Source organism: Tiliqua scincoides, chromosome 3 (genome assembly GCF_035046505.1).
Source record: "Tiliqua scincoides isolate rTilSci1 chromosome 3, rTilSci1.hap2, whole genome shotgun sequence".
Classification (NCBI taxonomy): Eukaryota; Metazoa; Chordata; class Lepidosauria; order Squamata; family Scincidae; genus Tiliqua; species Tiliqua scincoides.
The window spans coordinates 229,312,601-229,332,407 of record NC_089823.1 but is presented as its reverse complement, the minus strand read 5'-3'; the positions used below and the strand labels follow the sequence as shown (position 1 = coordinate 229,332,407).

The following is a 19,807-nucleotide window of genomic DNA, read 5'->3' as shown; positions in this document are numbered from 1 at the left end:
AAGGTTTTTTCTTGTGCTATTGATCCAAGACAATCGGAGAACTTGTAGTGAACATCAAGGCATCTATTGATGGCATCAAGGTGTCATGTAGCCAATTAAATCTGCTTATGTAACATCATTGAGCGCTGATGTCCTTTCTCTGAGTGGCAGAGTGAAGAAGGAACGCATCCCTGTCCTGTTGCCCAGGCAACCGGACTGATGCTCCGTGTCTTGCCAGTGCTGCTTGGCAAGACTTTTGCCCTAATTCAGCTCTCGTTATGCATAGTTACACATAACGAGGTTTGACAGAATGTCAGTGGGGATGCTCATTTGGATGCGCACTGGAATGCATAGTCCTTTTGAAAGTAATCTAATGTGGATGGGCAACATCCACATTCAGATATAACTTCCAGATACAGATGATTTCCATCTATGCTGCATTGCTTATGGTGTGGTGCACACCTCCATCTCCTTGCTGCTGGAGCTGGTCAGCATACCACTAGGTTGAAATGGCAGTGCGTTTGCCTTTGCAGTGGCAGGGAAGCCCTCTTACTCCAACACACAACCTCTTGTAAACTGTGCCACGCCCTAACGGTGCAAAAAAATCACCAAAACTGTTATGTGTGGGAGGGTAACGAAAGCTTTCACAGAAAGTGCCCGCCCTAATTTTGGTACATCATTAGCTACTACACAGCCTCAGTAGTTGCTTCTAACAGTATTTATTAAATATGTAGTACTATGAGTTTGGCTAGTAATATAGGTGCTCCTGTGGAACAGGGACGTTGTTGGCTTCTAGAAAGATCTGGGACTTCAGTCTGATTTTTTCCCCCTTGAAGATTGTGTACATGGTTCCCCTTCCTCCCTTTTATCCTAACCCTATGAGGTGGTGACTGGGCCAAGGTCACCCAATATTATTTACTCTGCAAAAACTTGACCTATGCTAATTTAAAAATTAGGAATATTTTTTGGGGGGCTGAAGATATAATTGAGAAGCATAGTTAGCCTATGATATGTTAATGAAGCTCACAAGCCTTGCCAGTGTGACTGGCAGTGCGCAACGTGGCGCCTTGGTATCCATGAACACACTTTCAACACACTTTCCAGTGCCTCCTTCCTCCATTCTGCTGGCAAAGCGCTTACTTGACTTGAAATAACAGCCGTCCAGTCTTCGTGTCTGTGGCCCAGACTGATTGGCAGCCTAGGAATTCATCTGATTGGCTGATGGTGTGATTTGCATCCCTGAAGCTTTGAACAAGAGACACATATCTGTGCATCTATCTAAAAACCACTTTTACTGAAAGCAGCTACTGGAGCATTAGTAGCTGCTGAAAATATTGAGGGGCTTTAGAAAACGCGTTCAGAGCTGTAGCCCCTGGCAGCCAATGCCTAATGGCATCCATGCTGAAGAATTATGAAGAGGGACCTTCTGAAATGGTTACCCAGATTGGAACCACTGTGTAACATAAAAATTGTTTGATGAATTTGTAATGTTTCTTACACAATTCAAAGGTGCTGATTCCAGCGGTAATCTTAGTTTTTTTTACCTTAAACTTACCTTAAATTTTGTGTTCTTAGCTATCCTATTTCCTAATGCATTGTCATACACATTGTATCATAAGGTTGCATAGCATAAATTGTGGCTAAACTATTGATGCCATGCCCTAAATAGCGGCATTTTTGAATCCTCGCCCCAAAATAAGACACATCAAAATATTCAGATAAACACAATTGTTCAAATTTTGTTGCTCAGCTTAATCACAGTGCTTTTGCACCAGCCTTTCCTGAAGGCTACCGAAATCAGCTAAACCAGCACTGCAATGCTTTTTTCAGTGGGTGGAGAGAACAGGGCAGTGGGAAGGAAATGGTTTCTTGAGTGAGTGGTGGCTAAGCGGGCACGTCCCCCACTCTGCTCTTGGTTTTTACGTCAAATGGCAACTTCCATTAGTTGCCACTGTGCCTAAATCAACACAGCGGATTATCTCACAGAGCCTAGTCTACACTGGGGACTCGGAGAGCTCTAAATAGTTTTGCACTAGATGCCCCCTTGGTGAAAATCTGTGTAGGTCAGTGGTTCTCAAACTCTCTGGGAGAGTTTGAGAGCCAGTAAGTCTTTGCAGGGGAGGAGGCAACAGGGGTGGGGGGAAGGCAGCGGCACGATCCCCAGGATCACGCCGCTCAGGGGGCTGCAGGGGCTTGGGTGCACTTACCCAAGCCTCCTGCAGACTCCCTGGGGTGCGGAGAGCCCGGCGCGACTTTTGGCAGGGCTCCCCACAGCAGGGAAAGTGGATGTGGAACGATCATGCCGCCAGGGAGAACTGCCAGAAGTCACGCCGGGCTCCCCGCACCCCAGGGAGGCTGCAGGAGGCTTGGGTAAGTGCACCCAAGCCCCTGCAGCCCCCTGAGTGGCACGATCCTGGGGATTGCGCCGCTGTCTCCCCCCCGCCTCTAGGCTGCCCCGCCCCTTAAGGGGGTAGAGACCAGGGCCCTCAGGCTGGGGCATCGCGACGCCCCATTTTGAATAGCACTGGTGTAGGTGAAAGAAAATCTGTGTAGGTGAGCTTTGATTTTGTTACTGGAAAAAAGATTAACTCTGGGCTGCTGCTGCTTTACTGACAATGAATTTTTCAGCACTTTTTATCTCAGGGTTAGAGCCTCTTCTCCATATTTTGTTTATAATAGTCAAACGGATCCAAAAACTGGCAGGGAGAGATCAGCCAAAGCAGGCTACTGGCCATGACTATGTGGTGCTTGTCAACTGCCTCTATTGCAGCAACACCAGTCCTCTTGTGCTGAATTTATATTCTGGAGTCATCCTGGCTTTGTGCCATCTCCTGCATTTGCAGGAGAACTGAAAGATTCTGAGGACTAGCAGAGGGAAAATGTTGAATGACGAGTACATAGAGTCATACTTGGAGTTAGTGTCCTCGAGAAATAGTCGCATCTCTCCTTAAAAGTTGCAAAGAAACTTGAAGATGGTGCACAAGTTTGGACCCATATAATTTTCTTGTTTAGTACCATATCTTAAATTTCTGATTTAGTGAATAGAATTCTAGGCGTGAGTGGTATTTGGGTCTGCTGCACAGAGATATATTTAATCTGCAGGCAATGAGGGAGAAGTTCATAAAGATGAACATGGTGGTGGAGTGTATACAAGTGTATATAATGTATCAACCTGCAAAGTGAGTGTGGCAAGTAGCACAAGCAACAACAGGTTGTGGCACTGCTGTTCAATCTGTGGAATTGAACAGAAGGGTCCTGGGGCTGCCTGAGACCTGTCCTTTTCACTGCATCTCCTGTGCTGCTGTGTGGAGTCTGCCCTAATTGAGTGTGTCCACCATCGATGTGTATTGTTGACCTGTAGAGCGGGGTCAGAATACAGCAGGCACACCCTGTCCACTTTTCCCGTTCTCTGCTAACTCCTATTTAACTCCACATGTTGACCCCTGCAGAAGCATGACATAGAAAGGCTAGAGATGAGCATTCTTGCCTTGGGGCCTGGGCTGAAGGCATGCTGACTTTCTGCCACATATATAATGTACAGTGGCTCCTCTGTATCTGTGGGGATCCATTCCATGATGCCCCCCAGCAGATAATGAAATCCACAGATAATTGAATCCGTATGGGGGCAGCCTTGTGCTACGATAGCTTACCTGAAATGCGCTCCTCAGAACATCTCCAGACATGGCCCAAAGTCACCGGCACAAAGTGGAAGTGCCTTTTGGTTGCATCTGGGAGGACCTCTTTGCCCTCCAGCCAGAGGTGCGGCATCCACAGATGCTCAAGTCCATGCTGAGCCCATGGATAAGGAGGGCCCACTGTAGTTTGAATGCCTGCAGAGGGGTGGACTTTCAATATACAGTTGTGGGGAAAACACTTATTTGGGCTCTCCAAAAGTGCTAGTAGGAGATGTGATTGGAAAGTTATTTAAGAAGAATAAAGCTTGACTTGGATGTAGGCTGAGAACTCTTCTTCCACCTCCCACAGCATCATATCCTTGTTTTTTTGTTTTTTTTTTGGTTTCTTAGAATGTTTAATTTCTTGTGTTGCTTTCCCCCCGACAGAAAACAAACTCGTCCCTATATTACTTCATGCGTGCATACTGTGATTTAGCCAAAATTGAAATACTGTTCTGCATTATTGCTTCTCTTAAGAACATGACTCATTTCATATTAAACGACTCCCGACATGTCATTAAATTTTAAAATACCAGGAAGAGACTGTTTGAAGTCTTATGACATTTTGTCCCAATTTTCCCCCTACAGGTTATGCCAGAAAATAAGTATTTGTAGAGACTTGTGGTTCTGTTACTTGATAATAATAACAACTAATTACTGCATGAAGGCGAAGGAAAGGTTCTCCCCCCATATTTTTTTCTATTCTTTACTAAAGAGACATTTTTTAAAAAATAGTACATAGAATTGTGTATGTAGTATTGCACTAATATAGAATTTAATGCTGTATTAAAGGATTAAAATGCTGTAAAGTCAGTGTTCCAGGAATTCTAAAATTCCATTATTTTTATGTTTGTTTTTTTAAAAAAGCATGGCTCAGTTCAAACAGAAACATTAAACCATGGTTTCTGCTAATCACAGCTAAGCACTCACACCATGGCTTGTTACCAAGTGTTTACGCCTAGTTTATGCCTAGTTTTGTTTTCCATTTGCTAAGAATTGCACTTCCTAAGCCCACTCTCGTGTCCATGGTACAACAGCCTCCTGAGGAGGAGTCATTATCCTAATTGCATTCTGTCCATGGTATGTGAATTTCAGACGTAGCGGACACTGTGGTTCGCAAAGTTCAGACTGTAGTTTCAGACCAGACCAGTTCAGACTGTAGCTTCAGATCCTGGTTTGTCAGTCAACTAACTAACTATGGTTTGTACTGTGGTTTGTACTGTGGTAAACTAACTGTGGTTTGTAGGCAGTTTCTGGTGCAGACGTTACATGCTACAGCTTAACTGAACAAGCAATGGCTTCTCTCTGTGTCTGAAGTCCAGCCAAGTTTCATTCTCATGTGGATATGAAGGTGATGCTTCACGGTGTGCATGCAAAACACCTCATGAATCACTTGAAGTTGTGGGTGGTGCAGAGGGAACAAGCACCTGGTAAGCCTTTTCTGCCAACATTGCAAATGTGCAACAGGGACCAAATGTGTACGCCTGTGGTCCTGGCAAAAATGGGTTTAATAGTAGTGGATGGAGAAAGCTCCATAGGGCTACTGTTCAAACTGACTCTACTTAGTGACCATAATGCACAATAATGTGCAGTGACCCTGCCTGTCCATTCTAATAGCATTCAATGAAGGGAGTGTCTCATGGACTGTCCTTTGTGATGTGTGAAAGCATTTCTGTTCTACATGCCTCAGTGTGGCCCTTAACTGCCTTCTATTCCCCTTAACTGCCCACCTTCTGGCTGTGATATGGGTATTACCATGCAATATCAGAGAAGAAGGAACCTACGTGTGGCACTACCAGTGCTCCGGTTATTGGGGCAGTGGAGGAAAAGCTGGGTGCCTCTTTTTGAAATCCAGAAGCTCCACTTCCCCTCTGCCAATTTCGCCTGAATAATTTTTTCCACATTTTTATACTGCCCTTTCTCTGAGGAGTGCAGGGAGGTGTACGTGGTTCCTTCTCTCCTTTTGTCCTCACAACAACCCTAGAAGGTGGGCTAGCTGCGAGAGAGTGACTGGCCCAAGGTCACCCAAGAAGCTTCATGGCTGAGCAGGGTTTTGAATCATAACCCCTCCCATAGTCTTCTTAAAAAAAACAACTGCCATACACTCTATTTGCATTTCTTCAAAATAACCTGGAGGGAGAGGAGCAGCAGCTGTGGGGCTGTTTTCAGTCTAGCTATGCGTCTTCTGTCATATCTCATCCCAGCCTTGTCCCTTTCAAAACAAAAACTGCTGCCACTTTATACAAGCTGTGTTTGCTCAGTAATTTTGAAATAGCCGGGAAAATAAAGCTAGGCTTGTTTTTCCACAGTTTGTAAAGTACAAACAAAACTGAGCAACAAAAGCAAAGTATAATTTTGGAAATATTAGTCTATACCAGTGATTCCCAAACTCTTTTTGACTGGCCACTGGCTGTGGCTTCCCATTAGGGCTGCAATCCTATACATTGTATAGGGTGGCAGTTTTTTTGTGAAGGTTCCATGGCTCCCTTGGGTGGTTTCCTGGCTCCCTGGGGAGCCCATGGCTCACAGTTTGAGAACCACTGATCTGTACATTTGGACTTCCCTCTCCAGCATCATTGGAATTTTCAAGAATTCAGGAAACACCTTGACCAACATCAACTACAGTAGAAGGCTTTCTGTTTCAGGCTACGTCATTTAACTGGCAACTGGTACTGGTTCACCAACAAAGAAACAGTCTCCTATTTCCATCGTTAAAGTCCCAACTTATATATGCATTTTAAGATAAAGCATGTCATTTAACCGAAGTAAAGCAGAGCTTTGGATAGGGAATCCTATCATACAAATGTTGTTGGAGGAAGCTCATTATAATCTGCTTAACGGAGTATTTTGTTCCGGGATGTGGTATGTTACTGGCTTGTCAACACAACAGTGGTTCCTACAGTAGTATGCAACAAAAGTTTGCATTAACAAACACTATTAGGAGAGAGGTAAATAATAAGAAATATTGGCAAATAGGTAATTTTTTTAAAAAATGTGCATGCACAAAGGACATTAGTAAGATGAAAATGTGGAAAATAACTATTATGAACCAAAGTATTATGAAATCTTCACTTGTATTTACATGTTTTGAGCAAGCAGTATGAAGTAGTCAGCTGTGTCAGGCCATGGGAAAATACTAGTTCAGTATTGTCTTCTCTGGTGGCTAACAGCTCTTGTGCCTTGGGCAAAGATCTCTTCCAGCTTTCCTATGGAGACACTAGGCAGTGTGTGGGCTGCACTACTAAGGCGCAGTCCTTGCATTTGCGGTGCAGTTGCAGTTACAATCTTATCCACCCCAGCTCCTAAAGCTCCTGCAAAATACCACCAGCGCTTCTTGGCCCAGGAAATTGTCCTGTAAAAAGCCGCTCAACTAGTGGATAGATGCCGGCGTTCCCATTGCTGGAGAGATGGCACTCCTACCTTCTTTATTGGTAGCAGCCATGTGGCTTCTTTGCAGGCTTCTTCCATCTATTTGCTGGTGCACCACAGAGTCTTGAGACCCTCAATCTTGGCTGATCCCCAGCACGCTCATGCTTGTTGTTTGTTATCCTGTGAATGTACTGGGTGCACAATGTTTGGGAAGGGGTGAGGGAAGAATGGTGGCATGTTTTATGGGAACTGCAGATACATAGTAGTGCATGAAGCCTTATGACCAGTTTACTACACTTTAGTTCCAGAGCCCTCTCACTGGGCTGGATGACACAGAAAAGTGGCTTACCAAGTGCTCGTGTGCAAACCCTGATACTGGAGCACTGTCTGGATGAAATGTAATTTTTGCTGTGCAGGAAGGAATATGGTATAGTAGTCAAAAATATTGAACAACAGGTTGTGTGTGTGTGTATTTCTGGTAACATCAGACAGTCCTGACTAGAAAGCCAGGATTCTGCTACCTACTCTTCAAAGTGGGCAGCTGGAGTGGCCTCTCTGCTCCTTATCTTTTAAACCATTTCTGCCCAATGTTGCATATATACACAGGGATCAAATGTGTACACCTGTGGGCTGGGCAGAAATGGGTTAATGTGGTAACTCAGGTTTATGTTGCCCACTTTGAGGCGAGGTAGACATAGTCCAGTTGTTGATCCCTAGGTTAATATGAATCTAGTCTTCAGTTTCATGATGGTTGCAGAGTAGTATCTGATATTGGACATGTGTAGCATGCATTTAAGAGGTATAAAGGAATGTATTGCGCAAGAGGAAAAAAGTCTTTTGAGTATAATATCTTTCATCTGAAGATAAACTGAGGAAACATTTTCCTTTATTCCATCGAAGTGGTTCTCAAAGTTTTTAGTACTGGAACCCACTTTTTAAAACGACACTCTTATCGGGAACCGCCTAGTTTTATGAGACTTTTAAAAAGATGATCTAGAAAGAAATAATATTTTTATTTATGTATTTACAAGTAATATTTGTGTGTGTGTGTGTGTGTGTGTGTGTCCCAGAATTCTATCAATTTCTTGTAATGAGGCAGCCCTAATGAATAGCCTCAAGGCTGGAGGGGCTTAGTTAGTGACAACCTTCACCTGTCCTCACTACCGGTCATTGATGGACTTGAAAAAAACACAGCAGAAAAAAGATGCTTAAACACTTCTCTTTTCATATTTACACAAACTTGCAAACTGCAGGAACTCTGCTCTTTGCAGGGCAGTTAGCAGCTGTCTGATTTTTGATGTGCCTCAGGGCTTGAGGCAATTGTCTGATCTCACCCATATTTCCATTGGAAGCTTTGTGGGACTCACCAGAAGTCGGGTCATGACCCACCAAGGGGGTCCCCACCTACAGTTTGCAAAATGGGTCTATCACAATTATCTTCCTCTTTGCATTTCTTTCAAAAAAGCATATGAGAAGTTTAGCTTCTTTTCCTGGTAGCTGTGTAAAAATCTTAGATTGTGTTGCACCTGACTTTGCACAAGCTGGTCAGTATGTCCCCAGGCACCTGCAATTTGGTGATATATTTCAGGCACAGAGCCGCCACCCCCCACCCAACGGGTTCTTTTCTAGTTGTGGCTCCTGAATTACTCCCTCCACAGCGAGGAAAATGAAGTAATAGTGCATTATTTTCCAACAGTCTTTTCCAAATGATGACAAGTAAGGTTCTTCAGTATTGTGCAATTAAAAAGCTTTAGTGCAATGTCTGAAAATCACTTTAAAGCAATTGTGGGTGTCACTTTAACCCCTTCTTTTTCTTAGTTCAAAAGGATGCAGGGAGCAGCTGTTGAAATCTCCAAAGCTGAAAGAAGTGGCTAAATCAGATTTCTGGTGTTTGAGGATAGAGCTTTGATGCCCCACGTAGCTCCTTTCCTCTTCTCCGCAATTAGCAAAACCATAAGAAACGATGCAAAATAGTGAATGTTGCTGGGAGGATTGTGAATAATTTATCCAGGTTGTAGAATTCAGGCTGGGTTGGTGCGAAATGGATTGTCCAGCTGTGGAATTACGATTATATGAGAAGTACCCTAAAGAGACTGGGACTATAGCTCAGTGCACAGGGTTTGCATTTTAAAGTCCTCTGATCTTCCTGGCTCAGTGAACCAGGAGGATAAGACTGGAAATTACTGAGATATCCAAAACCTGGTGCCTTTCCAAAGTGCCACAGTTTTAACTAGAGGGTGCTTCAAGGACCTTTTGAAAATGCATGTTGCCACTCTTGGCTTCTTATGGCCGGCTCAATTAGGACATCCGTCTGCTTCAGTTTTTGCCCTTTCATGTTGAGGAATGGTGTGGGCTATGCTATATCTATGCTTTCCCTGGCGTGATTGTCTCTCAGATGCTGAGATGCCATCTGAGATGGAACCAGCTACTAGGAAAAGAGGGTTTGCAGCAAGTCAGCTGCTTCCCCCTGTAAGGTCATATCCTGAGAGAGGAGAGATCTAACAGATCATCTGACTCCTAGAGATCCACCCTGGTTCAAGAAACCAATTGTTTCCAGGGGTGACACGTATAACTGTGTGTACTTAGTCCCAGCACATGCAAAAGAAATCCTCTATGTGTAGCGGCCAGGGGTGCAAATCAGTAGAATGGTGTGAAAACAGGAGGGAGGTAAGATGCAGCGATAGATAGCTTTTATTGTGAGGGTAATGATTCACTATAGGGCAATCAAAAATAAAATGTAGTGTTCAGCAGTCACTTGCACAACTAAGGGCCCAATCCTATCCAATTTTCTAGTGCCAGTGGGGCGTGCACTGCATCCTGTGGTGGGGAGACAGTAACAGGCCACCTGAACATTTGTTCCCTTATCTCGGGACTGCATTGCGTTTGCACTGTTGCTGAAAAGTTGGATAGGATTTGGCCCTAAGTCCTCAGTGTAAGTGGCTTCTGGGTAGAAGGGAGAAGAAAGAGGAAATAAAGAACAGGATGTATAATGGCATGAGTGAGAAGGTGGGGAGAAGAACCAAGGGAAAGGAGGAGGAGCCCCAGGGGAATAGGGGCTGAAAACCTGGGGAATTTGCAGTGGAGGGAGGGGAGACGGTGGGGAGAAAGATGGAGAGAAAGAAAAAGTAGCAGGAAAGCACAAGGTTTTAGCAGTGGTTGCAAGCATGACTTGAGTTTTTGTTCTCTGTTGCCTTAACCAAGACTACAAAAGAGACGTGAGCCCCTTGGTGGGCCATGAAAGCACTTCGCTTCCTTGTGATGGGGGAGGCTTGTCTCTTCCACCATGTGGTTCCTTTTAAGCCATTTTTGCCCAGTGTTGCATATGCGCAACAGGGATCAAATGTGTACACCTGTGAACTGGGCAGAAATAGGTTAACTGGTACTGCATGTGCTCGAACAGCATCACAGACTTATGCAAACAAACATGTTGAGAACATGTCAGAAAATAATTTTTCTGCTTCCCTTCTAGAGCCTGACTATTCTAAAACCTCAGAGGGGAGGAAAGCTAAAGGGAAAAATAAGAAAGCAAACTGTTAAAAAAAATCCCTTCCAAATGAAATAGTGATGAAGCATCATCTACAGCCCTGTTCCTCAGAACAAGACAGGACCAGAGCTGGGAGTGCTTCTTCTCATGGCTCCCTGGGTTGGGGACCATTTGAGAACTGCCTTTTCAGAGTGAGCAGAAGGAACAGCCCGTCTGATGATACCCTCCTCCCTTGTGAGAGAAATATGTTGTCATGTCCAATCTGATTGATAGTGATGGTCTTTGGTTCTTCCCTTTTGATTCTTTTTGCATAAAGTGTAGAGAATAGACTTGCGTAACTGAATAGATCTGTGAAAAACGAACTGAAAATCAGAGATGAGTCCCCTGCATTTCCATTGTGTGAAGATCGGCATATCTTCAAGAATATTTGTAGGGGGAAGTAGATTCTCAGACTGAATTTTTGCAAACCCGGTGGAAATGTCTCCCCTTGAAGTAATTGGGGCACAAAAAGCCATGGAATCGCAGAAACCAGTGTTTTATTTCTGAGAAGAAGCCCTGAGTTTTACTGGTTGTGAAAAAAATAGTTTTCAATACTTTCTTTTAAAGGTGGGAGTGATTGTCTAGCTGAAGCAGGTACAAACTGTCCATGCAATAGCCTTTCATGGTAGACAACAAGAACATATTCAGAAGTATCGGGTACACAACATACAAATTAAAGAAGAAAATAGATGGCCAAAAGGTTAAAAAGGAATGAAAACACAAGCCTGATAGTCATAAGATCAAATGAGGCATTAATTTTCCTCTCTTTTTTTTTTGGTGCAGTTCATCACAAGTTCATGTAATTCAGCTAAGCGACTGAACTGGAAAACTGCACAGTGCCAAACCCCCTGATTACTGATAGCATAAACAGAGAAATAATCAACTGAACTTGGATGTCGTCTTTCACATAAGAAATAGCTTTTGAGAATGTTGGGATTCTACCCTAGTTGCAACTGGTGACTCAGACTGCATGCAGATGATCCCAATAGCCATGGTAGCAAGCCACAGCTAAGAGGGTCTTCTGCTAATGAGCAATCAGTTGGGAATGAAGACAGGAATGACTGAGGCTGAGGTTGGGGAGCAGCAAGGACTGGCCGCTGGAGAAAAACAGAGTTACTCGAGGTAACTGAAAATCATAGAGCATGGTTTTCGGGGTATTGGCTTATCATTAACTTGGTGATAGAGTAACCTGGGTTGTGTGTTGAAAGCAGGAAACATCAACCTGGTCCATATGATCCAACAAAAGCACAAGCCAAATTAACACTGAGCTCATGCACGTCCTCTTTCCTTTCCTAGCTTTGGTGCAGAGCTATGTTTCAAGAACCTTGGTTTGTTAAACTACAGCCCCACATGTGGTCTAAACTCGGGTCTAAGTGCGGCTTACAAACTGGGATATGAAACCAAGTTCAAATCCTGGTTTCATATCCTGGTTTGTAAGCCATATCTTGTGGATTTGACAACACACGGAGCTGTGGCTTTACAAACCAGGATTTTGTGGTGCACAAGGTGAGGAGGGATTATATAGGTTTGATACTTGTTGGAATAGAACACAAGCCATACCATGGTTTGTTGGATCATCTGAACTGGACTATTGCATCTGCTGGTATGAGGTATATGTATTTCCTCAGACCACACAGGTATTAGGTTTCTCCAAGAAAAAAGGCATCCTTGGCCCAAGCAGTTTCGCAACATGTATACGTTTTATGGAATGGTGGTTATCCCATTTGTCATCGTCTTCGGTTTTTCTAAAGAGGCTCAAGTATTTGTCTTTGTTATTAATTTTAGTAGTTAAACTTATCCTGTAGTGTCTGAAACACATAGAAAAAATTGCCTCTGCTGGCCCTCTCGTATTAGACAAGTAAGGAAATTGTGTCGGAGAAGTAAAACTAGATCGATTTTATTAAATATTATCTTGATGGCTATTGTAATACAGAAAGGAGAGCTGAGCTGATCCGTTACATCTTGCTTTCTGGATATCTTAATGTGTGGTCATACTGATTTGACTATTCCGCTAGCACATATATTGAATATAGAGATGTTTGAATAGTGAGAGGTGCGTTTTGGATAAATTGTATAATATTTACTACATGTAGTAGTAATATTTATAATGTAGCATAAATAGTAGTAAATGGCCAATATTGCTCTCTTGTGTCGCTCCGATGCATTTTGGTCTTGCCAGAGAACTTCCAGGTGGATTGTGCTTTCTGCTTTTTCCAAAGAATTAACAATGTGAATCTGTTACTTAGACCAGATAAATAGACAGAAATCTCATAGCAGCTTTGTAGAAGTGATCTGTGTATACTGTAACTGTTAGATGTCAGAGTGTGGAGCTGGTGAATGGCACATCTTCTCTGCTCCAGATTTACTACTACAGGTCGAGCCTGTTTATCCATGGATTTTACATACATGGGTCTGGTTCACCATGGGTCCCCCGGACTGGGTACCCTCTGGAGGGCTTTCTAATGCCTTCAGAGTCTGTGTGCAGCTGGCCTCTGTGGGCCTCAGAATGGCACCTAGAGCCCCAAAAAAGCGACTTCCAGTTTCCCAAGGCATGGCCCCAGTCCCTTTCAGAGGGCTTAATGGATTTGCTTATCCGCAATTTTCAGTATCCACGGGGGGGGGGGGGGGCGTGTGTCAGAGAATGGATCCCCCACAGATACCAAAGCTTCACCTGTATTTCCTGTGTAGAAAATCATTGGAGGCCAGCTGTCAGGCTAGTACGCCATTCTGTACCTCTGCTGCTTTCCTTTTGCATCTTTATGACCCAGTAAAAGATCTTCTGGAGCTCTTTCCTCCTCTTCTAGAACACTCAACAGGCACTTCTACCAGTCTTCTTTCATTCATTGAGTGTCTCAGTTTTGTGTTGCTCACTTTAGCTTGCTTTCACAAGTACTGTAGCTACAGGATTGAATACGAGCCGCACTTAACTGCATTTGGCAAAGTACCTGTCAATAGTAGCAAGTTATCCTGAGACAGGCACCCCGTTGTTGCTGATCTCAATCTCCTATTTGTTCGAACAGTCAAGGTATTCTTTCAAGGCTGAACAAAAATGCTCCTTGAGTAATTTACTTTTGTCTCTTCCTGTTTGCATATAAGTGAAAGCATAAGCAAGAAAATGTTCATTATCCCAGGCGCGCAGAGGTAAAGATGAGTTCAGGGTATAGGTCTGGTTGAGTCTATATGCCCAAGTCAGTCTTACCTATGTGCGATTAAGAACGTAAGTGTGCTCCCCTGGCTGGCGCACTGCGCCACTTCTCATAATCACAAGGAGGAATGTTCAGGTGAAAGCCACCTGAAAGACCCCCCCCCCCCATGCAGTTAAAGGTGGTGATTTAGATTGAGCATCAAAGGAAGAGGCCTCTTGGTAGGTACTAAGATGGAAGACCGCTGAAACTAAAAGCAGCTTGATTCAAAAATGCTTGCAAACTGTCTTGAAGATCTGAATCTTCAAGAAAGGTAGGGAAAGGTAGTGTATAAATCTGTTTAAATAAATAAATGCTTAATTGAATATTAATCTATATTTTAGCCAATAATTTAATCGTATTGTGATATGTTTGCAGTTTACAAGCTTCTTAGTAGAGGTGCCTCTTTGAGAAATTGAAGGAAGTTAGTTTCATTATAAGCTTGGAAACCCTACATCACAGAGAGAGGCAACCTTTAAGCATCTTCCTCTTTCTTTGTTCTCTTTTTCACAATCTGCCAAAAACTACTTTAAAAATAAGCTAATTTGCCCTTAACTTTCAGGCCCCGTGTTTCAAGTTGGCCCCAATTCATCTTGATTCATCTGTTGATGTGAAATGTTTTTAAAACAGACAGTCCCACCATTCGGATGATCTCTGTGGAAAGCAGGGAACTGGACTAAATGGACCTTAGGCCTGATCCAACAGAGCTCTTAAATGCCCCAAATGAAAGCTTATGCTAATGGTGCAACTATTTTCTCATCTGATGTAAAGGGCAATTTAAAATTTAAAAGGACTCACTTGCATATTTCTCTTAGGCTCCTACAGAGAGAGTTATTTTGGGTTATATTGCATTGGTATGTGGGGGATATTTTATGTGGTTTTTAAAGATTCATTTGTCTGCCTTTATTTCATGTCAATTTGGAAAATAAAGGCAGCAAGGCTAATTTAGCAACAGTAGAGGTATCTGCTGGAATTGTGAATTAGTTCTATTATCAGTCTAGCTTTCTGCTCTCCTCCTTCATCCACAATTGACATTTTGCTAGTGGGAGGCTAATTGCTACTCTAAAAGGAAATAAACCATAGATCATACACTGCTAACAAATTGGTATTTAAGCATATGTTGGGTACACGGCTTTCCTACTCATTTGAAGGACACTCTGATTTATTGACAGCCCCTGTTCTGTTTTTGCAAAAGAACTTACTGCACAATAAACTATTCTTCCTGTAAAAGAAACTTGTATTGTTGTTAATACAGTTGTTCTGTTTTTGCAAAAGGAACCTGTTTACATATTTTTTCCTAAATAAACTTAATAAAGTGTGCCGCGTAATCTTTCAGTATTAGAACCACATTGCTGCTGTTACGAAAGCTGAGATGCCAAGGGCAAACTAGAATTCTCCGGAAAATTATTTTCAGATGATCATTTTGAAATGGTGCAGAACTCTTCTGGTGCGCTGATTTTTAGACTTTAGATTCCAAGTGCTCTGTAAAATCCAAAACTTTATTCTAAGTAGATGCACTTAGCAGACGGGATTCTAATGCAGTCTCTGGTAAACGTCTTGTTCTGTCCAGTCTTGCTTCCATTAGCTGGAGATGCCATAGGGTCGGCCTTTAGAACTTCGGCATCTGCAGATATTGGACTGGTGGACCAGTGCAGATGTTGTAACCCATTGTTGGATCACAGAAGCTCAATCCCTAGCATCTGTGGGTAGGGCTGGAATGAACTCTGCCTGAAATCCAGGAGATCTTCTATTAGTCATTCAATAGATAATAGTGAGCAAGATGGATATTGAAAAGCGCACTCTTTAGGTTCAGGGATCCGAGATTGTTTGAACAACGTAAGTAGCTAGTGATATGGGACTGTATTTCCAGCTAGGCTTGTTCAGGGAATTAATTTTGTTTTGTTTGCTCTTTTTTGTCCAAGCCAGGCTGCAAACCTTAGTGGTCTAACATAGCTGGCACTTTTGGTGAGGGGAGGAGTATTCAGAATTGAGTAGCATCTCCTTTCAGTGTACTGCAGTGGTTCCCAAACTGGTGGGTTGCGTCCCACCAGCCTAGGAAGCACTGGCCAATGCCCCTTTAAGGGGCTGGGGAGAAGGCAGCAACATGATCCCCAGGATTGTGCTGCTGCCGGGGTTGGGAGGTGGATTTTCTACTTGCTTGGAACCAGAGCTACAGTCCTGGGAGGTTCGGGAGGAGGTGTGGGAAGCCCTCTTCAGGACTCCCCATGCTGGCAAAAACTGTTGTTGTTGTTGTTGTTGTTGTTGTTGTTGTTGTTTTTTAAAAAAAGACACTTGTAACAAAACCAGAAGTGTCCTTTTTTTCTTTTTTTACAGTTTTGCAGGCACAGGGAACCCAAAGGGCCCCCAGGACTGCTGCGCTAGCTAAAGTAAGTAGAAAACCCCTTCCCATCTCTGGCAGCAGCACGATTCTGGGGAACATGTTGCTGCCTCTCCCCCACACCCACACGTGCAGTTCTCCCAATTCCATTATAGGAGTTTCGGGAGCAATGATCTACTAGGTGTTACTAGTTACTGTACCTAATTTAGTCAAGCTGTTCTTTGTGCCCATCTAGCCAAGTTGAGGCATCTTCCATCAGCCTGCTTGTGCTCCTCTATCCCATTTTGCTTAGTTCCTATTGTTTTGGAATGTTAAAAAAACTAGCTTCATTTTGATACTTGGTCCATGCCTGGTCCATGCTCATGAGTAATTCAGTAGGTTGTCATGTTTGATATTTTGGAGATGCTCCTATAATTTGGATTTTAATAAGAATTCTTGGGGTTTCAGTGCTCTCCTGGAAGAGGGTTTGTTTTTCCTTTTTTTTTTTTTTTTTAACAAGACATCCTCCCTCTTCCTGAGTAGGCCCATAGGGGGCTGGACAGCAGCGGGAGAAGTAACATGTTTCTTTACTTCTCTAGGCCAGCCTGATTCCCTGCTGGTGCATGAGATATAGCAGAAGCTACACTGACAAATCCCACGTGTTAGCAGTGTAATAGGATTGGGTCATTACTCACCTAGGTCCTTGGGTAGAAGAATCTATGGTGTGAAAAAGTCAAATTATCTAGGGCTTTGGAAATGGGGAGAGTAGAATAAATAACTTTTTGTCATTGTAAGTTCAATTATATTTGACTCCTAGAGCATGAATCATGACTTGCATTTTTGATGGTGACAGCTTATGATGCATAGTTGGCTCTGAAATCTAGTATGGGGAAGGTGTGTGTTGGGGAGAGAGAGAGAGAGAGAGAGAGGATAACTGTACTGATTGCAAAGATGTTTGTCAGATCATGAAATGCTTTTGAGGTTGGTGAAAATGGTTTATTTACCAATTTCGGTAGCGGACCTGCCATTAACTAACTGGGTCAGATGCCCCAGGAGTGGAGTCCCGCACCCCTCTAGGACCATGCGGAAGCCTCTTTGAGGCTCCCAACACAGTCAAAAATTGTGCTTCCAGTTTGCCAGAAGCACAATTTAGGACTTAGAGGAAGCCTCAGGAGGAGTCACCTGAGAATCTGCAACTTTTTGGTGAGTGGGGTGGGGGGGCAGTGGCATCTCGTGGGGGCGCCATTGCAGACCTTTACTCCGCGTGCGGGGCTGGGGAAGTCCGCCACTGATGGATTTCAGTGTTTTCCAAAGTTAAAAGTGCAGAAAGCGGTGTTACGTGTTTTAATTCCAAGAGTGCATTATTATTAATTTTAATTATAAATTATAATCACTTTAAAAGTATACTAGGTAGGTGATATAGGTGGTATAGTGTCAGTCATTGCAACCATATGCATGTAGAGGTGTTAAGGAATGGTATTATATTTTTTGGCAGCTTTCTCAAGGTTTCAGTGTTTTTTTTGTTTGTTTTAAAAAAGTGAGAACTGCAGAAAGTGGTGTTATGGGTTTTTTATTTCATCATCCCCCCAAAACCCACCACTGCTTATAAGGTATATGCAGTGTTGTTCTATATCTCTGCACTTGGAAAAATTTGTCTATGAGAAAAGTCAGGAAGAACCCACTTTCTGTGAAATAACTTTCCAGACTATTTGGGTACATAGTGTCAGGTCAAGTAAAATTGCTGACCTCACATATTTGTGTTTGGGGGCACGATGGAATTTTGCACAGTCCTTGGATTCAAATTGTTCCATAGTTGTCTCAATCAAACTGTGATGTTTCTGCCACTGCTCTCTGTTTTTGAGAGCCTTACGGTTGTCTGAAAGCTGCCTGTCTCTTGATGGTAGGTGCTTCCGCCGCCTGTTATCTATGCGATTGCGTTTTTCTAAAGCATCCTTGTTGACAGCGTGCCATCATCACAGTCAATACTGGAACGGTCCATTTCTGCATTCAGTGAAAGTGGCCGAGGGCAGAATATTCAGCTTTCCACGTGCTTCTGGCTTTAGCAATGCTCCTTTCAGTTTGACCTTTTGTAGCTCTCCCCCATTGCCAATCCCAGAGGCATTTTGTTTGAATTTGGCTCACAGAGTATCATGGCTATGAAAAGAACAATTGTGTAGTGTTTAGAGAGAGACAGAGAGGAATGGGGGGAAGTGTAAGAAAAGTTCAAGTCCTCCTTTTGCATCTCTCATCAAGATATTATATGATGCTTTGACTGTTTTTGAATTATGGCTCATCCAGGCTGTGCCCATCTTTCTTCATCCAGTCTACAGCTGGCTTTTGGGGGCAACTGGTTGATCTTTGGAGCGGCTTTGGCAATGAAGCATGGGTATGGAGTTGAAAATGATGAACAGAACTCTTGCGGGTTCCAGCCATCTTTGTGGCCTGTAGGCGCATAGTTTAAGTGGTTGACTCATCATTGGGCCATTGGGTGGCTGTTCCAGTTTTGTTTATAAATTTAACGTATTTCTATATGCAGGATGCTCAAGGCAGTTAGCATATCAACTATATCTCAGCCAAAGCCTGCCTCAGATGGTTGTTGTGAGTTTAAAACTGGATATGCTTCTGTGTGGAGAAATGTGTGTGCTACCTTGAGCTCCTCGGCGGAAGAACCAGGCAGGCAAAATTCCTGTGGAAATAGAGAGCTCTTTGCTTGGTACTGAAACATCAAGGCAAACACCAGACATTAAGCAATTTCTGCCCAGTGTTGCATATATGCAACAGGGACCTAATGTGTACACCTATGGGCTGGGCAAAAATGGGTTAACCCATTTTTGCCCGGCTCATAGGTGTACACATTTGTTAAGGTGAGGGCTAGATGGATCTCGCAAGGGCAGGGTATTCATTATCCAAGGTTCTTACCCACATCTCCACTGATGTGTCTCTTGCCACGGTGGGATGCAAAGCAAGGACTCGGAAGATTTGAGTGAATTTGTAGGTTTTGTGTGACGAGTCAGTACTCTTAAGTAAGATGCTGAACTGCTAAACACTTTAAAGTTCATAACTAGCCCAGTGAATTATGCCTGTGAAGTTGGTAAATTAATGGAGTCACCTGACCCCACAACAGTGGCAATGTTAGCAGCTGTATTTTGCCCCAGTGGAAGTTTCCGAGCAGCTCCTGTATCATCAAGGGAATCTCGGTGGCCACTCATAGCAACAATTGGTTCATAGGGAGAAATTGAGCTGGAAACTGCAGGCACGTAGATCTAACACAAGCTCTACTGGCTTTCTAGAGGGTCTCTAGGATGGATGGATGGACACACAGCTACACACAATCAGTAGAATTGTTTCAAGCATGTCTTTTCATTCCTTTATCATCTGTGGAATCTTCTGAAGAACCCTGGGAATTACGTAATGTTGAGGATGCTGAGACTTCTTCATTGGAAGTTATGTGTCGTTTTGGAGGACTTCAGGGTTTGCCCAAGCAGTTGAAAATGCAAGAACCTGATTTTAAATCTGTAACAGAGACATGCCCTGTATAGGATGCTAGAGTACAAGCTGGGTAGAGAGAAGGGGTATTCGTTAGGGACAAGGCTGGGCAGGTCGATCCTGCGATCAGTCAACATCCCATCATTGCACATATTTCTTATTTTCCTGTGAGAGTCCAACCTAGTTCAATATCAAGTATTAAAAGATGGCAGGAAATGGTACAGAGAGAAAGAAGGCACTGTGCTTTATCCCAAACCAAGAAATATTACATGTCTGT

The 19,807-nt window shown here is 43.3% G+C and overlaps 1 protein-coding gene across 2 annotated transcripts in view; it reads left to right on the top strand.

Annotated features, from left to right (window-relative positions):
* The window catches only part of TBL1XR1 (TBL1X/Y related 1), a 205,816-nt gene that overhangs the window by 92,233 nt on the left and 93,776 nt on the right, over nucleotides 1–19,807 (top strand). The window contains exon 1 of one of the 2 annotated variants that reach the window (XM_066619237.1): nucleotides 16,095–16,114. The exons of the other annotated variant lie outside the window; for it this stretch is intronic. The gene's annotated coding sequence lies outside the window, so the exon portion shown is untranslated. Of the gene's footprint in view, nucleotides 1–16,094; nucleotides 16,115–19,807 lie in introns of those variants that run through there. 2 annotated transcript variants of the gene reach the window in all.